General features: G+C 40.0%; 1 long non-coding RNA gene across 1 annotated transcript in view; it reads right to left on the bottom strand.

Annotated features, from left to right (window-relative positions):
* Positions 1-1,655: 1,655 nt before the first annotated feature.
* LOC133251536 (uncharacterized) overlaps positions 1,656-13,945 on the bottom strand; it is a 38,873-nt gene continuing 26,583 nt past the window's right edge. Inside the window, exon 2 of the long non-coding RNA XR_009737672.1 lies at positions 1,656-1,784. This is a non-coding gene — a long non-coding RNA (uncharacterized LOC133251536). The remainder of the gene's footprint in view (positions 1,785-13,945) is intronic.

Here is a 13,945-nt window from a genome sequence, read left to right as displayed (position 1 = left end):
ATTTAACACAAAAGAAGGCAGTAATAGAGGAACAGAGAAACAAAAAAATATAAGCTGTATAGTAAACAGCAAAGTCACAAGCATAAATTCCACCTTCTTGGTGATTACATGTTAATGAATTAAACACTCTAAAAGACAGAGCTTGGCAAAATGGACTTTTTTAAATGATCCAACTATACACTGTCTATAAGATTCAAAAACACAAATAGGTTGAAAGTAAAAGTATTGGAAAAGAAATATCAAGCAAAAAGAGAGAGCTGAAATGGCTATAATAATATCAGACAAAATAGACCTTAAGACAAAAATTGTTACTAGAGACAAAATTTCTAAATTAATGAAGAATATATAACAATTATAAAAATGTGTATACCTAATGACAGAATCCCAAAATACACAAAGGAAAAAATAACAGAATTGAAAAGAGAAATAGACAATTCAAAAGACAGTCAGCAGACACATCAACCAAAAGCCATGCATGTACCTGAACTGGGTTCTGATTCAACTAAATTGTAAATACACGCACACGCGCGTGCGCGCGCGCACACACACACACACACACACTGTAAGAAAATCAGGGAAATGTAAACACAATGAATATTCAATGATATTAAAGGATTACTGTTCAAGGAGATCAAACCAGTCAATCCTAAAGGAAATCAACCCTGAATATTCATTGGGAGGACTGATGCTGAAGCTCGAATACTTTATATGATGTATGCAGCCTGGAGGGAGGAGGTGAAATATGAGGACTAGATCAAATAAGATTACTCATGAATGAATCACTGAATAATTAACACTGCTGGGTAGAGGGTCCATGGCAGCTCATTTTGTTATTCTTTCTTCTTATGTATGTATTCAAAATGTTCCATAATAGAAAGCTTAAAAAGGCAGAACAAAGCTTTCTGACTGCTCATTCTGAGAAGCACTAGAACCAAAAAATTACTATTTGTTGTTGTTGTTTAGTCATTAAGTTGTGTCTGATTCTTTTGTGACCCCCATGGACTACAGCCCGCCAGGCTCCTCTGTCCATGGGATTTCCCAGGCAAGAATACTGGAGTGGGTTGTCATTTCCTTCTCCAGGGGATCTTTCTGACCCAGGGATTGAACCCACATCTCCTGCATTGGCAGGCGGATTCTTTATCACTGAGCCCCAGGGAAGCCCTTACTATTTGTACATCTACTCAAAAAACATTTTTTGAGCATTTACTATGGGTAGGTTATTGGGATAAACATGTTCTCAAGCAGGTACAGACAAAAATTAATTATAAACAAAGACCGGAAAGGTGTTTTAAGAGAGACCCACATGCAGGGCTTCAAGGGGTTTGTAAGGGAGAGATTATTACTGATGGAGAACAAGGGCAAGCTTGAAATCACAGAATATTCAAGTAGGAAGAATCTTCATCATAACCATCTTATTTACATCTGAAAAATCTGAATTCCAGAGAGAGGAAGTTGATTTGCCCAGTTACCACAGCAACATTCAATAAAGCTGGGATTTATCTGTTCTGTAGCTAACATTCATTGACAGCTTATTATGTCCTGGCACCTTGCTTAGAATTTCACAGATATTATTTCATTTACTCCTCACAATATATTGCATTATTATCCCATTTTACAGAGAAGAAAACAGAGGTTCAGAAAGGTTAAGTGACTCACCCAAGTGGACACAGCCAGGAGGTGGCAGAAACAGGTCTCAAACCAAGGTAGGTTGTCTCCAGCTCCTCTCCTCTCCCTATCCTGGGATTTAACCCAGAGGTCCTTCCATCACTGAGTGCTGGGTTCTGCTGTAATAGAATAGGGAGAGAACAACGGATGTTTCAGGCAGAGGAAATGGAGGAGATATAACTAACACTAATACTTTGTCCTACAGGGCTTTCTAGGACTGACAAATGAACACCTCAAGAGAAGAACCCTATCACATTAATAATTGTATGTCACTAAACATTTTTGTGCATTGTATAAATGCACAAAATTTGCTCCGGTGACCATTTTCCATACAGTGCTCTCTGACCACTTGCTCTGGTTTTCTGCACTTGTCAAACAAAGCCCATTTATCTCAGTCCTGCTGAGGGTCATCGAGCCTCCTCTGGCAGTCCTTCCCCACCCCAGATGGACTGCAGCGTGGAAGGCTCCAGGGGCCAAGCTCTCACACACCATTCAGCTCTGTCCTCCTCCCAGAGGGGCTAGGTGACAGCATGGAAATCTGGGCTCTCATCCTTAATAGCACTAGCACAGCTCACCAAGTGACCTTGAGTAAGTCATTCAACCTGGACTTGTTTCCCCATATCTTTCACATTAAAAGGGTCAAACCACATGAGCTTTAACAATGTACATTTTCCATAAAATATTGAATCACTATGCTGTATACCTGAAAGGAAATGTAATATTAGAAGTCAACTGTATTTGAACTTTTTTTTAAAAGGCACATTCTTCTCTGACAAGGCATAATTCCACGAAACTAGGGAGTGAGAAAAAGACACTTAAAAAAAAAAGTATTGCGGTTTCCCTGGTGGCTCAGTGGTAAAGAATCCTCCTGCCAATGCGGGAGACATGGGTTCAATTCCTGACCGGGGAAGATCCCACCTGCCGTGAAGCAGCTAAGCCCATGTGCCACAACTACTAAGCCGGTCCTCTAGAGCCTGCTAGCTGCAAAGTGCTGAACCTAATGACCCTGGAGCCTGTGCTCCACTACAAGAGAAGCCACTGCAATGAGAAGCCCATGCACCGCAACTAGAGAGTAGCCCCCACTTGCCGCAGCGAGAGAAAAGCCCGCACAGCAACAAAGACCCAGCATAGTAAAACATAAAATAAACAGCAGAAACAAAAAAATTTACAAACCAAATATAAAATTGTAAATCATATATATAGCATATATGATAAAATAAACATGCTTACGCACTATACGGTGTTAAGGATACAGCATTTTATGCCACTATTGGACTCAAAATATCAGACAAATTGGGCTCTGTAGCCCAGCTTTGCCAAGCACTGAGTATGTCCATGCTAATGCTCAATCACTGTTGTGTCTGACTCTTTGAGACCCTATGGACTGTAGCTTGCCAGGCTCCTCTGCCCATGGGATTCTCCAGGCAAGACTACTGGAGTGGGTTGTCATTTCCTTCTCCAAGGGATATTCCCCACCCAGGGATTGTACCCGCGTGTTCTGCATTGACAGGCATATTCTTTACCTCTGAGCCACTTGGGAAGCCCACTGGGCATGTTATTCTCTTGATTATAATAATAACAATAATAATAGTTAATAGTCATTGAATACTGCCTAGATGTTACAAACTCAACAGTCTAAGGTTCTCTTTGGGGAAAATCATTTAAGTCTCAGTTACCACATCTATAAGAATGAATAGAAGCATACCATAATATAGTAGCAGTAACATTACAGGTATCAGCAAAGGTTTTTTAAAATTATATTATTGAACAAAATTTGAGCTTGCTAAGAACAATTACTCCATCATCCTCCAGGCTAATCCAATGTTAGCCACCTACTGTGAGAAAAAACATATATATTCAACAATTTGTTTTTACTTTTCTTGAAAACTACTATTTTTAAATGTCATCTTATATCTTTAGAGTTGTAAATTCCCATAGCAGTAATAGTAATAAATGTATTATCTCCTTACCTTTCCCATTATTATTCCAAAAATAACAAATTCAGGCAGCTCATCAGAAAATGCCACAAAAACAAATGAAAAAGAAAAACCTTTGTGAGAGAGGTATACTCTGTTGAAAAGCTAGAGCCAAAAACTGAAGAATTTAAAACCATGTGTATCACAATTAGACGTTCAGTTGCTCCTACTAGGCTATCAAGTATTGAGACTATTTCCACTGTCACATGACTAAGCTCTCTCAACTGGATTTTATGATTTTTAGTGATTCAAACTACAGAATCAAAAGAGTGCTAAGAGATAAATCAGTTCAATTCCCTTCTAGTTCCATTCCTATGTTCAGGAAAGAAAAATGAGAGCCCCAAAATACAATCAAGCAGTCAGTCAACTATTAGCTGCTCCACACTTACTATCATTTGCCTCTCTCTAGGTTCTTGGGATGCCTCATGAACAAAAGAACACCAAAAAGAATCCCTGCCCTCATGACACACACTGTGGCAGAGACAAGTGACTTGTCCAGACAACACTTCAGACCAGGAGCAAAACTAGGTTACCCTACACCTAGACGTGGGCTAGAACCTTTACACCCAGTAACCAGACACCTTGTTTCACAGCAACATTTGAATGACATCTGTGGTTAGGATTATTCTTCCTATATTTTGCTCAAAATGCCTTCAGAACTTTCCTTCAATTCCATCTGTTTGGCAGAGATATAAATTTCTGATTGCCAGGTCAATTTGGGTTGACTACAGCATGCTTCAACAAATCGAGTGAAACTAGACAATACAATGTCACAGACTATATTATGTCTTGTAGCATGAATAATGCTGAAAAGTTCACAAAGTTTTCTGGAATCTTTCAGGTGATAGGCATACACGCTAGGCATTTCCATATTGCCCTATGCCTTCACTATAGTATTTCTCGCGTTATAAGCGCTTATTTTGTCTCCCTCTCTAAACTGTAAGCTCCGTGATGGGGCAGGGGCTTCTATGTGCCCCATTGGATTGATATCTGCCCTAAGTCTGAATGCATGATTGGCACTTAATCCATAGTTATGGGGGAATGAATGAGTGATCCTTTTCCCTCTCAAGCTTCTCAATGACCCTTTGAAGTGAATAGACATTACTACCACATTTTACTGGCCTCAGAACTAAGACTCAGAAAGTCCACGTCATATTTCAAACGTCACATAGATGGTCATAAAAACATGACCTCCTGACAATTATTCCAGTGACTTTATGTTTCTTATAGACTAGAACCTCCTGTTTTTCATTTTCTGAGCTCTTTACAGAGTTGGTCACCATATCCGGCCCCTAAGGAGGCAGTAATAAACCTAATTATTAAAAATTACTATTGAGGAAACAGACTTTAAGTCAAAAACTGTCATATGAGACTTAGAAGGACATAATGTAATGATAAGAGGATCAATACGCTGGGAAGATACAACAATTACATGTACCTTCCCAGGGATGGCGGAGCCTGGGGGGCTGCCGTCTATGGGGTCGCACAGAGTCGGCCACGACTGAAGTGACTTAGCAGCAGCAGCAGCAACATCAGAGCACTTAAATATATGAAGCAAAACTTGACAAAACTGAAGGGTGAAATAGACAGCAATACAATAATAGTAAGGAACTTCAATACTTCACTTTAAATAATGGATAGAATATCCATATGAAAGATCAATAAGGAAACAGGACTTGGACACATCATAGATGAAGTGGATCTAAAAGACATACAGAACATTCTATCCAACAGCAGCCAAATATATATTCTTCTCAAGTGTACACAGAACTTTCTCCAGAATAGGCCACATATTAGGTCATAAAATAAGTCTTAACAAATTTAAGATTAAAGTCATACTAAGTATCTTTTCTGATCACAATAGAATAAAACTATAAGAACCATAAATTCCTAGAAACTTACAATCTACCGATACTACTATGAAAAAAAACAGAAAGTCTGAAAAGGCCTGTCGTGAAAATGGAGACTGACACAGTCAAAGGATCATACATCACGACCAAGTGGGATTTATCACTGGGATACAAGAATGGGTCAACACACAAAAATCAACTAATCGATACACCGCATTAAATAAAGGATAAAATCACATGATCATCTCAATAGATACAGAAAAAGCATTTGACAAAATTCAATACTCATTCATGATTTAAAAAACTGTCAATAAACTAGTAATGGAAAGGAAGCACCTCAACAAAATAAAGGCCATATATGAAAAACCCACAGCTAACATCATTATAAAAGTGGAAAACTAAAATCTTTTCCTTGATGATCAGAAACAAGGCAAGGATGCCCACTCTCTCAATAAACCAGTTATAGAAAGACAAATACTGCATAATTCCACAGGTATGATGTAGCTAAAATAGTCAAATTCATAAAACCAGAGTGGAATGATGGTTGCCAGGGGAGAGTGGAAAATGGGAAGTTACTAATCAACAGGCATACAGTTTTTGTCAAGCAAAATGTGCAAATTCTAGATATCTGCTGTATTAACAACTGTACCTATAGTCAACAGAACTGTACTGTATACTTAAACATTTGTTAAGGGGTTAGATCTCATGTAAAGTGCCCTTACTACAATAAAATTTTAAATTTTTAAAGAAGCATTATTATTATTATTAAGAAGAAATAAAAATAATTTTTTTAAAAAGAAAGGAGTTTTGGAATCAGAAGGTTCAAATCCCAACCCTGCCAGTAACTAGCTGAGGGATCTTGAGTGGGCGTCTTCATATACTTATTCATCTTACAAAAAGAACATCATAGTTCCTATCTCCAGGGAGGCTGGAATAAAAGAGATAGTGCATGTAGAGGTCAACAAAATACTGGAATTTCCCATGTAGGACCTTAAGGCCAATACCCCCTCCCCAGATTCACAGAAATGGCAAAGGCTTCAAGAAGGAACCATGTGAGAAGGGAGGAGGGAAGGGGGTTCACGATGGAGGACACATATACACCCATAGCTGATTCATGTCAATGTAAAGCAAAAACCGCTACAATATTGCAAAGTAATTAGCCTCCAATTAAAATAAATTAATTTTTTTAAAAAGAAGGGTCCTTGGCTTCTTCAAACCTGCTTATGTTGTACAGATGTACCAAACCAGGGAGTTCTAAGACTCAGATGCTCACAGATTGGTACCCACCTAGACAGAAGGCACTCATAATTCCATTCAAAATCCCTGAAAGGCTTCTTCCCAGCTTCTGCTCAACTCAAAGTCAGCTTGTCAACTCCTACAGGTTCCTGCAGCTTCATTCACTTTGGACAGTATTTCCTGGTGGCTTGTATATAAAAAATTCTAAATGCTTCGAATTCTCAGTTGGCATATGAACAAAGGAAGTACTTTTTGTTCAAACTAAAACCTCTGAAGAAACAAGCAAGGGGCTGAGGTAGGAGAGCAGCCTGGCAGTCAGCACAGGCCAAGTAAACAGCCTAACACTATTAATAGAACGATGTGAACAATGGGAGACAGCAAAACTCTCCCATATGCCCCCAAACAAAGCCCCAGTCCAAGAGCACCACAGACAGGCATGGCGGCAGGCTGGAAAATGCTGCCTACAGATCAATCCCCAATCTTTGTTCAGTTTCCCAAATCTTATAGCACACAGACATTTGCTACATTGGACCTTGTGACATGAAAGTCACTGCTGAAGAGTTCTGACAATTTATGAGTGATATTTATTATAGTTTATGACCTCTACAAGGGAAAAGCTTGGAGCTGCTCTTCAAAATGCAACATTTTTTTAAACCTTCATTCACTCAAGGAATATTTACTGGGCACTCCTCTGTGTTAGATGCTGAACTAGATAGATCCTAGGGATCTGACAGCAGCAAACAGAAATGGTTCTGGCCCTCAGGGAAACTATGTTCCAATGGCACCAACAGACAAAAGCAACTAGACAAAAATAAATACATAAATACTAAGTGCAGTAAGTTCTACAAAGGAAGCAAATAAGGAGCTGAATGGGGAATAATATTAAAGTTTGAGGAAAGAGGTAACATTTTACCTGACATTCAAACAACGAGGAAAGAAAGTAATGAAAAGAGATGTGGAATTGTATAATCCCATTTTTAAAGAATGTCCAGAAAGGCAAACAAATAGACACAGAAAGTAGATTGCTGCTGCTAAGTCACTTCAGTCATGTCCGACTCTGTGCGACCCCATAGACAGCAGCCCAAAGTAGACTAGTGGTTGCCTAAAGGAGATTGGCCCTGGGTGTTCACTGGAGGGACTGATGTTGAAGCTGAAACTCCAATACTTTGGCCACCTGATGCGAAGAACTGACTCATTTGAAAAGACCCTGATGCTGGGAAAGACTGAGGGCAGGAGGAGAAGGGGACAGAAGATGAGATGGTTGGATGGCATCACCGGCACAACGGACATTAGTTTGGGTAGACTCCGGGAGTTGGTGATGGACAGAGAGGCCTGGCGTGCTGCAGTTCATGGGGTCACAAAGAGTTGGACATGACTGAGCGACTGAACTGAACTGAATGGGGAGGGTGTGGGAGTGAGTATAAATAGGCATGAGGTTTCTTTTTGAGGTGATGGAAATGTTCTAAAATTCTATCCCTGCCCTGGATATTTACCTATGAGAAATGAAAGCATCAGATCAGATCAGATCAGTCGCCCAGTCATGTCTGACTCTTTGCGACCCCATGAATCGCAGCACGCCAGGCCTCCCTGTCCATCACAAACTCCTGGAGTTCACTCAGACTCACGTCCATCGAGTCAGTGATGCCATCCAGCCATCTCATCCTCTGTAGTCCCCTTCTCCTCCTGCCCCCAATCCCTCCCAGCATCAGAGTCTTTTCCAATGAGTCAACTCTTCGCATGAGATGGCCAAAGTACTGGAGTTTCAGCTTTAGTATCATTCCTTCCAAAGAAATCCCAGGGCTGATCTCCTTCAGAATGGACTGGTTGGATCTCCTTGCAGTCCAAGGAACTCTCAAGAGTCTTCTCCAACACCACAGTTCAAAAGCATCAATTCTTCGGCCCTCAGCTTTCTTCACAGTCCAACTCTCACATCCATACATGACCACAGGAAAAACCATAGCCTTGACTAGACAAACCTTTGTTGGCAAAGTAATGTCTCTGCTTTTGAATATGCTATCTAGGTTAGTCATAACTTTCCTTCCAAGGAGTAAGCGTCTTTTAATTTCATGGCTGCAATCACCATCTGCAGTGATTTTGGAGCCCAGAAAAATAAAGTCTGACACTGTTTCCCCATCTATTTCCCATGAAGTGGTGGGACCGGATGCCATGATCTTCGTTTTCTGAATGCTGAGCTTTAAGCCAACTTTTTCACTCTCCACTTTCGCTTTCATCAAGAGGCTTTTGAGTTCCTCTTCACTTTCTGCCATAAGGGTGGTGTCATCTGCATATCTCAGGTTATTGATATTTCTCCCGACAAGCTTGATTCCAGCTTGTGTTTCTTCCAGTCCAGCGTTTCTCATGATGTACTCTGCATATAAGTTAAATAAACAGGGTGACAATATACAGCCTTGACGAACTCCTTTTCCTATTTGGAACTAGTCTGTTGTTCCATGTCCAGTTCTAACTGTTGCTTCCTGACCTGCATACAAATTTCTCAAGAGGCAGATCAGGTGGTCTGGTATTCCCATCTCTTTCAGAATTTTCCACAGTTTATTGTGATCCACACAGTCAAAGGCTTTGGCATAGTCAATAAAGCAGAAATAGATGTTTTTCTGGAACTCTCTCGCTTTTCCCATGATCCAGCGGATGTTGGCAATTTGATCTCTGGTTCCTCTGCCTTTTCTAAAACCAGCTTGAACATCAGGAAGTTCACAGTTCACATATTGCTAAAGCCTGGCTTGGAGAATTTTGAGCATTACTTTACTAGAGTGGGAGATGAGTGCAATTGTGTGGTAGTTTGAGCATTCTTTGGCATTGCCTTTCTTTGGCATTGGAATGAAAACTGACCTTTTCCAGTCCTGTGGCCACTGCTGAGTTTTCCACATTTGCTGGCATATTGAGTGCAGCACTTTCACAGCATCATCTTTCAGGATTTGGAATAGCTCAACTGGAATTCCATCACCTCCACTAGCTTTGTTCATAGTGATGCTTTCTAAGGCCCACTTGACTTCACATTCCAGGATGTCTGGCTCTAGGTCAGTGATCACACCATCGTGATTATCTGGGTCGTGAAGCTCTTTTTTGTACAGTTCTTCTGTGTATTCTTGCCATCTCTTCTTAATATCTTCTGCTTCTGTTAGGTCCATACCATTTCTGTCCTTTATCGAGCCCATCTTTGCATGAAATGTTCCTTTGGTATCTCTGATTTTCTTGAAGAGACCCCTAGTCTTACCCATTCTGTTGTTTTCCTCTATTTCTTTGCACTGATCGCTGAAGAAGGCTTTCTTATCTCTTTTTGCTATTCTTTGGAACTCTGCATTCAGATGTTTATATCTTTCCTTTTCTCCTTTGCTTTTAGCTTCTCTTCTTTTCACAGCTATTTGTAAGGCCTTCCCAGACAGCCATTTTGCTGTTTTGCATTTCTTTTCTATGGGAATGGTCTTGATCCCTGTCTCCTGTACAATGTCATGAACCTCATTCCATAGTTCATCAGGCACTCTATCTATCAGATCTAGGCCCTTAAATCTATTTCTCACTTCCACTGTATAATCATAAGGGATTTGATTTAGGTCATACCTGAATGGTCTAGTGGTTTTCCCTACTTTCTTCAATTTAAGTCTGAATTTGGCAATAAGGAGTTCATGGTCTGAGCCACAGTCAGCTCCTGGTCTTGTTTTTGCTGACTGTATAGAGCTTCTCCATCTTTGGCTGCAAAGAATATAATCAATCTGATATTGGTGTTGACCATCTGGTGATGTCCATGTATACAGTCTTCTCTTGTGTTGTTGGAAGAGGGTATTTGTTATGACCAGTGCATTTTCTTGGCAAAACTCTATCAGTCTTTGCCCTGCTTCATTCCGTATTCCAAGGCCAAATTTGCCTGTTACTCCAGGTGTTTCTTGACTTCCTACTTTTGCATTCTAGTCCCCTATAATGAAAAGGACATCTTTTTTGGGTGTTAGTTCTAAAAGGTCTTCTAGGTCTTCATAGAACCGTTCAACTTCAGCTTCTTCAGCGTTACTGGTTGGGGCATAGACTTGGAGTACTGTGATATTGAATGGTTTGCCTTGGAAACGAACAGAGATCATTCTGTCATTTTTGAGATTGCATCCAAGTACTGCATTTCGGACTCTTTTGTTGACCATGATGGCCACTCCATTTTTTCTGAGGGATTCCTGCCCGCAGTAGTAGATATAATGGTCCTCTGAGTTAAATTCACCCATTCCGGTCTATTTCAGTTTGCTGATTCCTAGAATGTCGACATTCACTCTTGCTATCTCCTGTTTGACCACTTCCAATTTGCCTTGATTCATGGACCTGACATTCCAGGTTCCTATGCAATATTGCTCTTTACAGCATCGGACCTTGCTTCTATCACCAGTCACATCCACAGCTGGGTATTCTTTTTGCTTTGGCTCCATCCCTTCTTTCTTTCTGGAGTTATTTCTCCACTGATCTCCAGTAGCATATTGGGCACCTACTGACCTGGGGAGTTTCACTTTCAGTATCCTATCATTTTGCCTTTTCATACTGTTCATGGGGTTCTCAAGGCAGGAATACTGAAGTGGTTTGCCATTCCTTTCTCCAGTGGACCACATTCTGTCAAATCTCTCCACCATGACCCGCCCGTCTTGGGTTGCCCCACGGGCATGGCTTAGTTTCATTGAGTTAGACAAGGCTGTGGTCCTAGTGTGATTATATTGACTAGTTTTCTGTGAGTATGGTTTCAGTGTGTTTGCCCTCTGATGCCCTCTTGCAACATCTACCGTCTTACTTGGGTTTCTCTTGAAAGTATAAGTATACAAAAAGACTCATTATAAGTACTCAAAAGTATATTCATGGAATCCTTATTCATAATAGTGCAAAATGGAAATAATTCAAATACTGATCAAAAGTAAAGGGATAAACAAATTATTATATACTTATACAATTGAAAAATACTCAGCTATATGAAAGAACTAACTCTCATATACACAAAGATCCATGGATGAGTCTCAAAAACATTGTGCAGAGCAAAAGATGCCACATACATGCCCAAAAGTAAAGACTTTATTATTCCATTCATATGAAATTCTAAAAAAAGAAAATATCTATGGTGACAGAAGTCAGAAAGTGGTTTCCAGGGGAGGGGGCAGGAGAAAGAGTAACTGGGAAGGGGCACAAGGAATGACCTTCTGAAGTGATGGAAATGTTTTATATCCTGTTTTGCATGGTGGTTGCTCCAGTTATGTATTTGCAGAAACTCATCAAATTGAATATTTAACCTGCACATCTTTTCAATGTAAAATATATCTGAGATTAAAATAAATTGGCTTTAAAAATTAATCCTCTAACCACCAAAAACCTACTGTATAGCACATGGAACTCTGCTCAATGTTATGTGCCAGCCTGTATGGAAAGGGCGTTTGGGGGAGAATGGATACATGTATATTTATGGCTGAGTCACTTCACTGTTCACCTGAAACTATCACAACATTGTTAACTGACTTTACCCCAATACAAAATGCTTTTGGTGTTTAAAAAATTTTAATTCAATTTTTTTTAAAAAGCAGTTTGGATTATGTCAAAAATAAATCAATTAATCCTCTCCATAGACTGATACATGTACATACACACAACATTCTTCCTGTAATTTCTGCATGTTCTCAGACTCCAGCAGTTCACACAATCTGGATTAAGAACTCCCGGACAAATGACTTTCCAATATCCCACATTCTCTGAATTCTCTGAAGAAAAAAAAAAATTCTGAAATCACAGGTAATCACAAAGTCAATAGGGAAAAATGAGTCCTCATGATTCACATTTTACCTATAACATAAATCAAGAAATGTACACAATCTTCCTTGGAAGTTAACAGCTAAGGTTAATATCTTTATCCTGGCCCTGTGGAGCAAAGGCTGAAGACAGGGAACTCACTGGACTGGAGATGGCTGCTAGCCAGAGGAGATGTGCATGAAACAGAAGTCCTGGTTTGAAGCCTTAGTTTTACCACTAGCACACTGAAGAACCCTAAAGGAATTCTAGAATCAATCAGGCCAAATGTCTCATTTCAAGGATGAACACCCTGAGTTCCAGAGAAAGGGATTAACTGGCTCAAGTTCAAATAGCAAGTAAGTAACAGGGCCTGATTAGAACCCTGTCTTATCAAACCCAACTGTTATGGACCCTGTTGTTTTGTTTGGCCAGTGTCTATTTTCTAGGAATTTCTTCTTTGTCCTATTATACACAGGCCTGTCGTAGAGCTACCATATTCCTTTAAAGTAACCCACACCACCAGGCCTACAGTATATGGGTCTACAGAGACAGGTGGGAGAGAAGAGGGGAGAGGAAGGAGGAGAAGATGGGGAGAAGGAGGAAGAGGAGGACAGAAGAGAGAGACATCCCATCTGTCTTTTTTTTATTATTCATTTTTTCTTGTTTGGTTTTTTTTGGCTGCACTGGGTCTTCATTGCTTTGTGCAAGCTTCCTATAGTTGTGGCAAGCAGGGACTACTCTTTGTTGGGGTGTGTGGTGGCTTCTTTTGTTGGGGTCTGCAGCTCTAGAGTACAGGCTCAGTAGCTGTGGCACACGGGCTCAGCTGCCCCATCACAGCATGTGGAATCTCCCCAGAAAAGGGATCGAATCTGTATCTCCTGCATTGACAGGTGGATTCTTATCCACTGGGCCACCTGGGAAGCCTAGAAGCTGGTCTTTTAAAGTTAGACTTTGTTGTTGTTTATTTTTCATTGAGGTATAGCCAGTGTACAATATTAGGTAAGTTTTAGGTATACAACACAGTGATTCACAATTTTTAAAGGTTGCATTCCATTCATAGTTATTTTAAAATACTGGTTATATTCACTGTGTTGTCCATCTGCTTTTAGATGCTCATACCAGAAGCCTGTGGCAATGACCATTATCTGTCCCATAGTCTGGAAAATCCGTTAAGTCAGAGGTGCCCAATGATTAGGCCTGCTACTCAACCTAGAGATTATTTCTATAGAGCTTTTAAGAGTTCAGAGAATATTCAAGAAGGTATTTAGTAGAAGAAATTAGAAGAAAACATGGGCAGGATGCTCTTTGACATCAGTTTTAGTGATTTTTTTTCATATGTCTCCTCACCTAAGGGAAACAAAAGCAAAAATAAACAAATGGTTCTGTATCAAACTAAAAAGCTTTCACAAAACCAGGGAAACCAACAAATGAAAAAGCTACCTACTGAATGGGAGAAGATACTTG

This window comes from Bos javanicus, chromosome 7 (genome assembly GCF_032452875.1).
Source record: "Bos javanicus breed banteng chromosome 7, ARS-OSU_banteng_1.0, whole genome shotgun sequence".
In the NCBI taxonomy this organism is placed as follows: Eukaryota; Metazoa; Chordata; class Mammalia; order Artiodactyla; family Bovidae; genus Bos; species Bos javanicus.
This window is presented reverse-complemented; position numbering and strand designations above follow the sequence as displayed.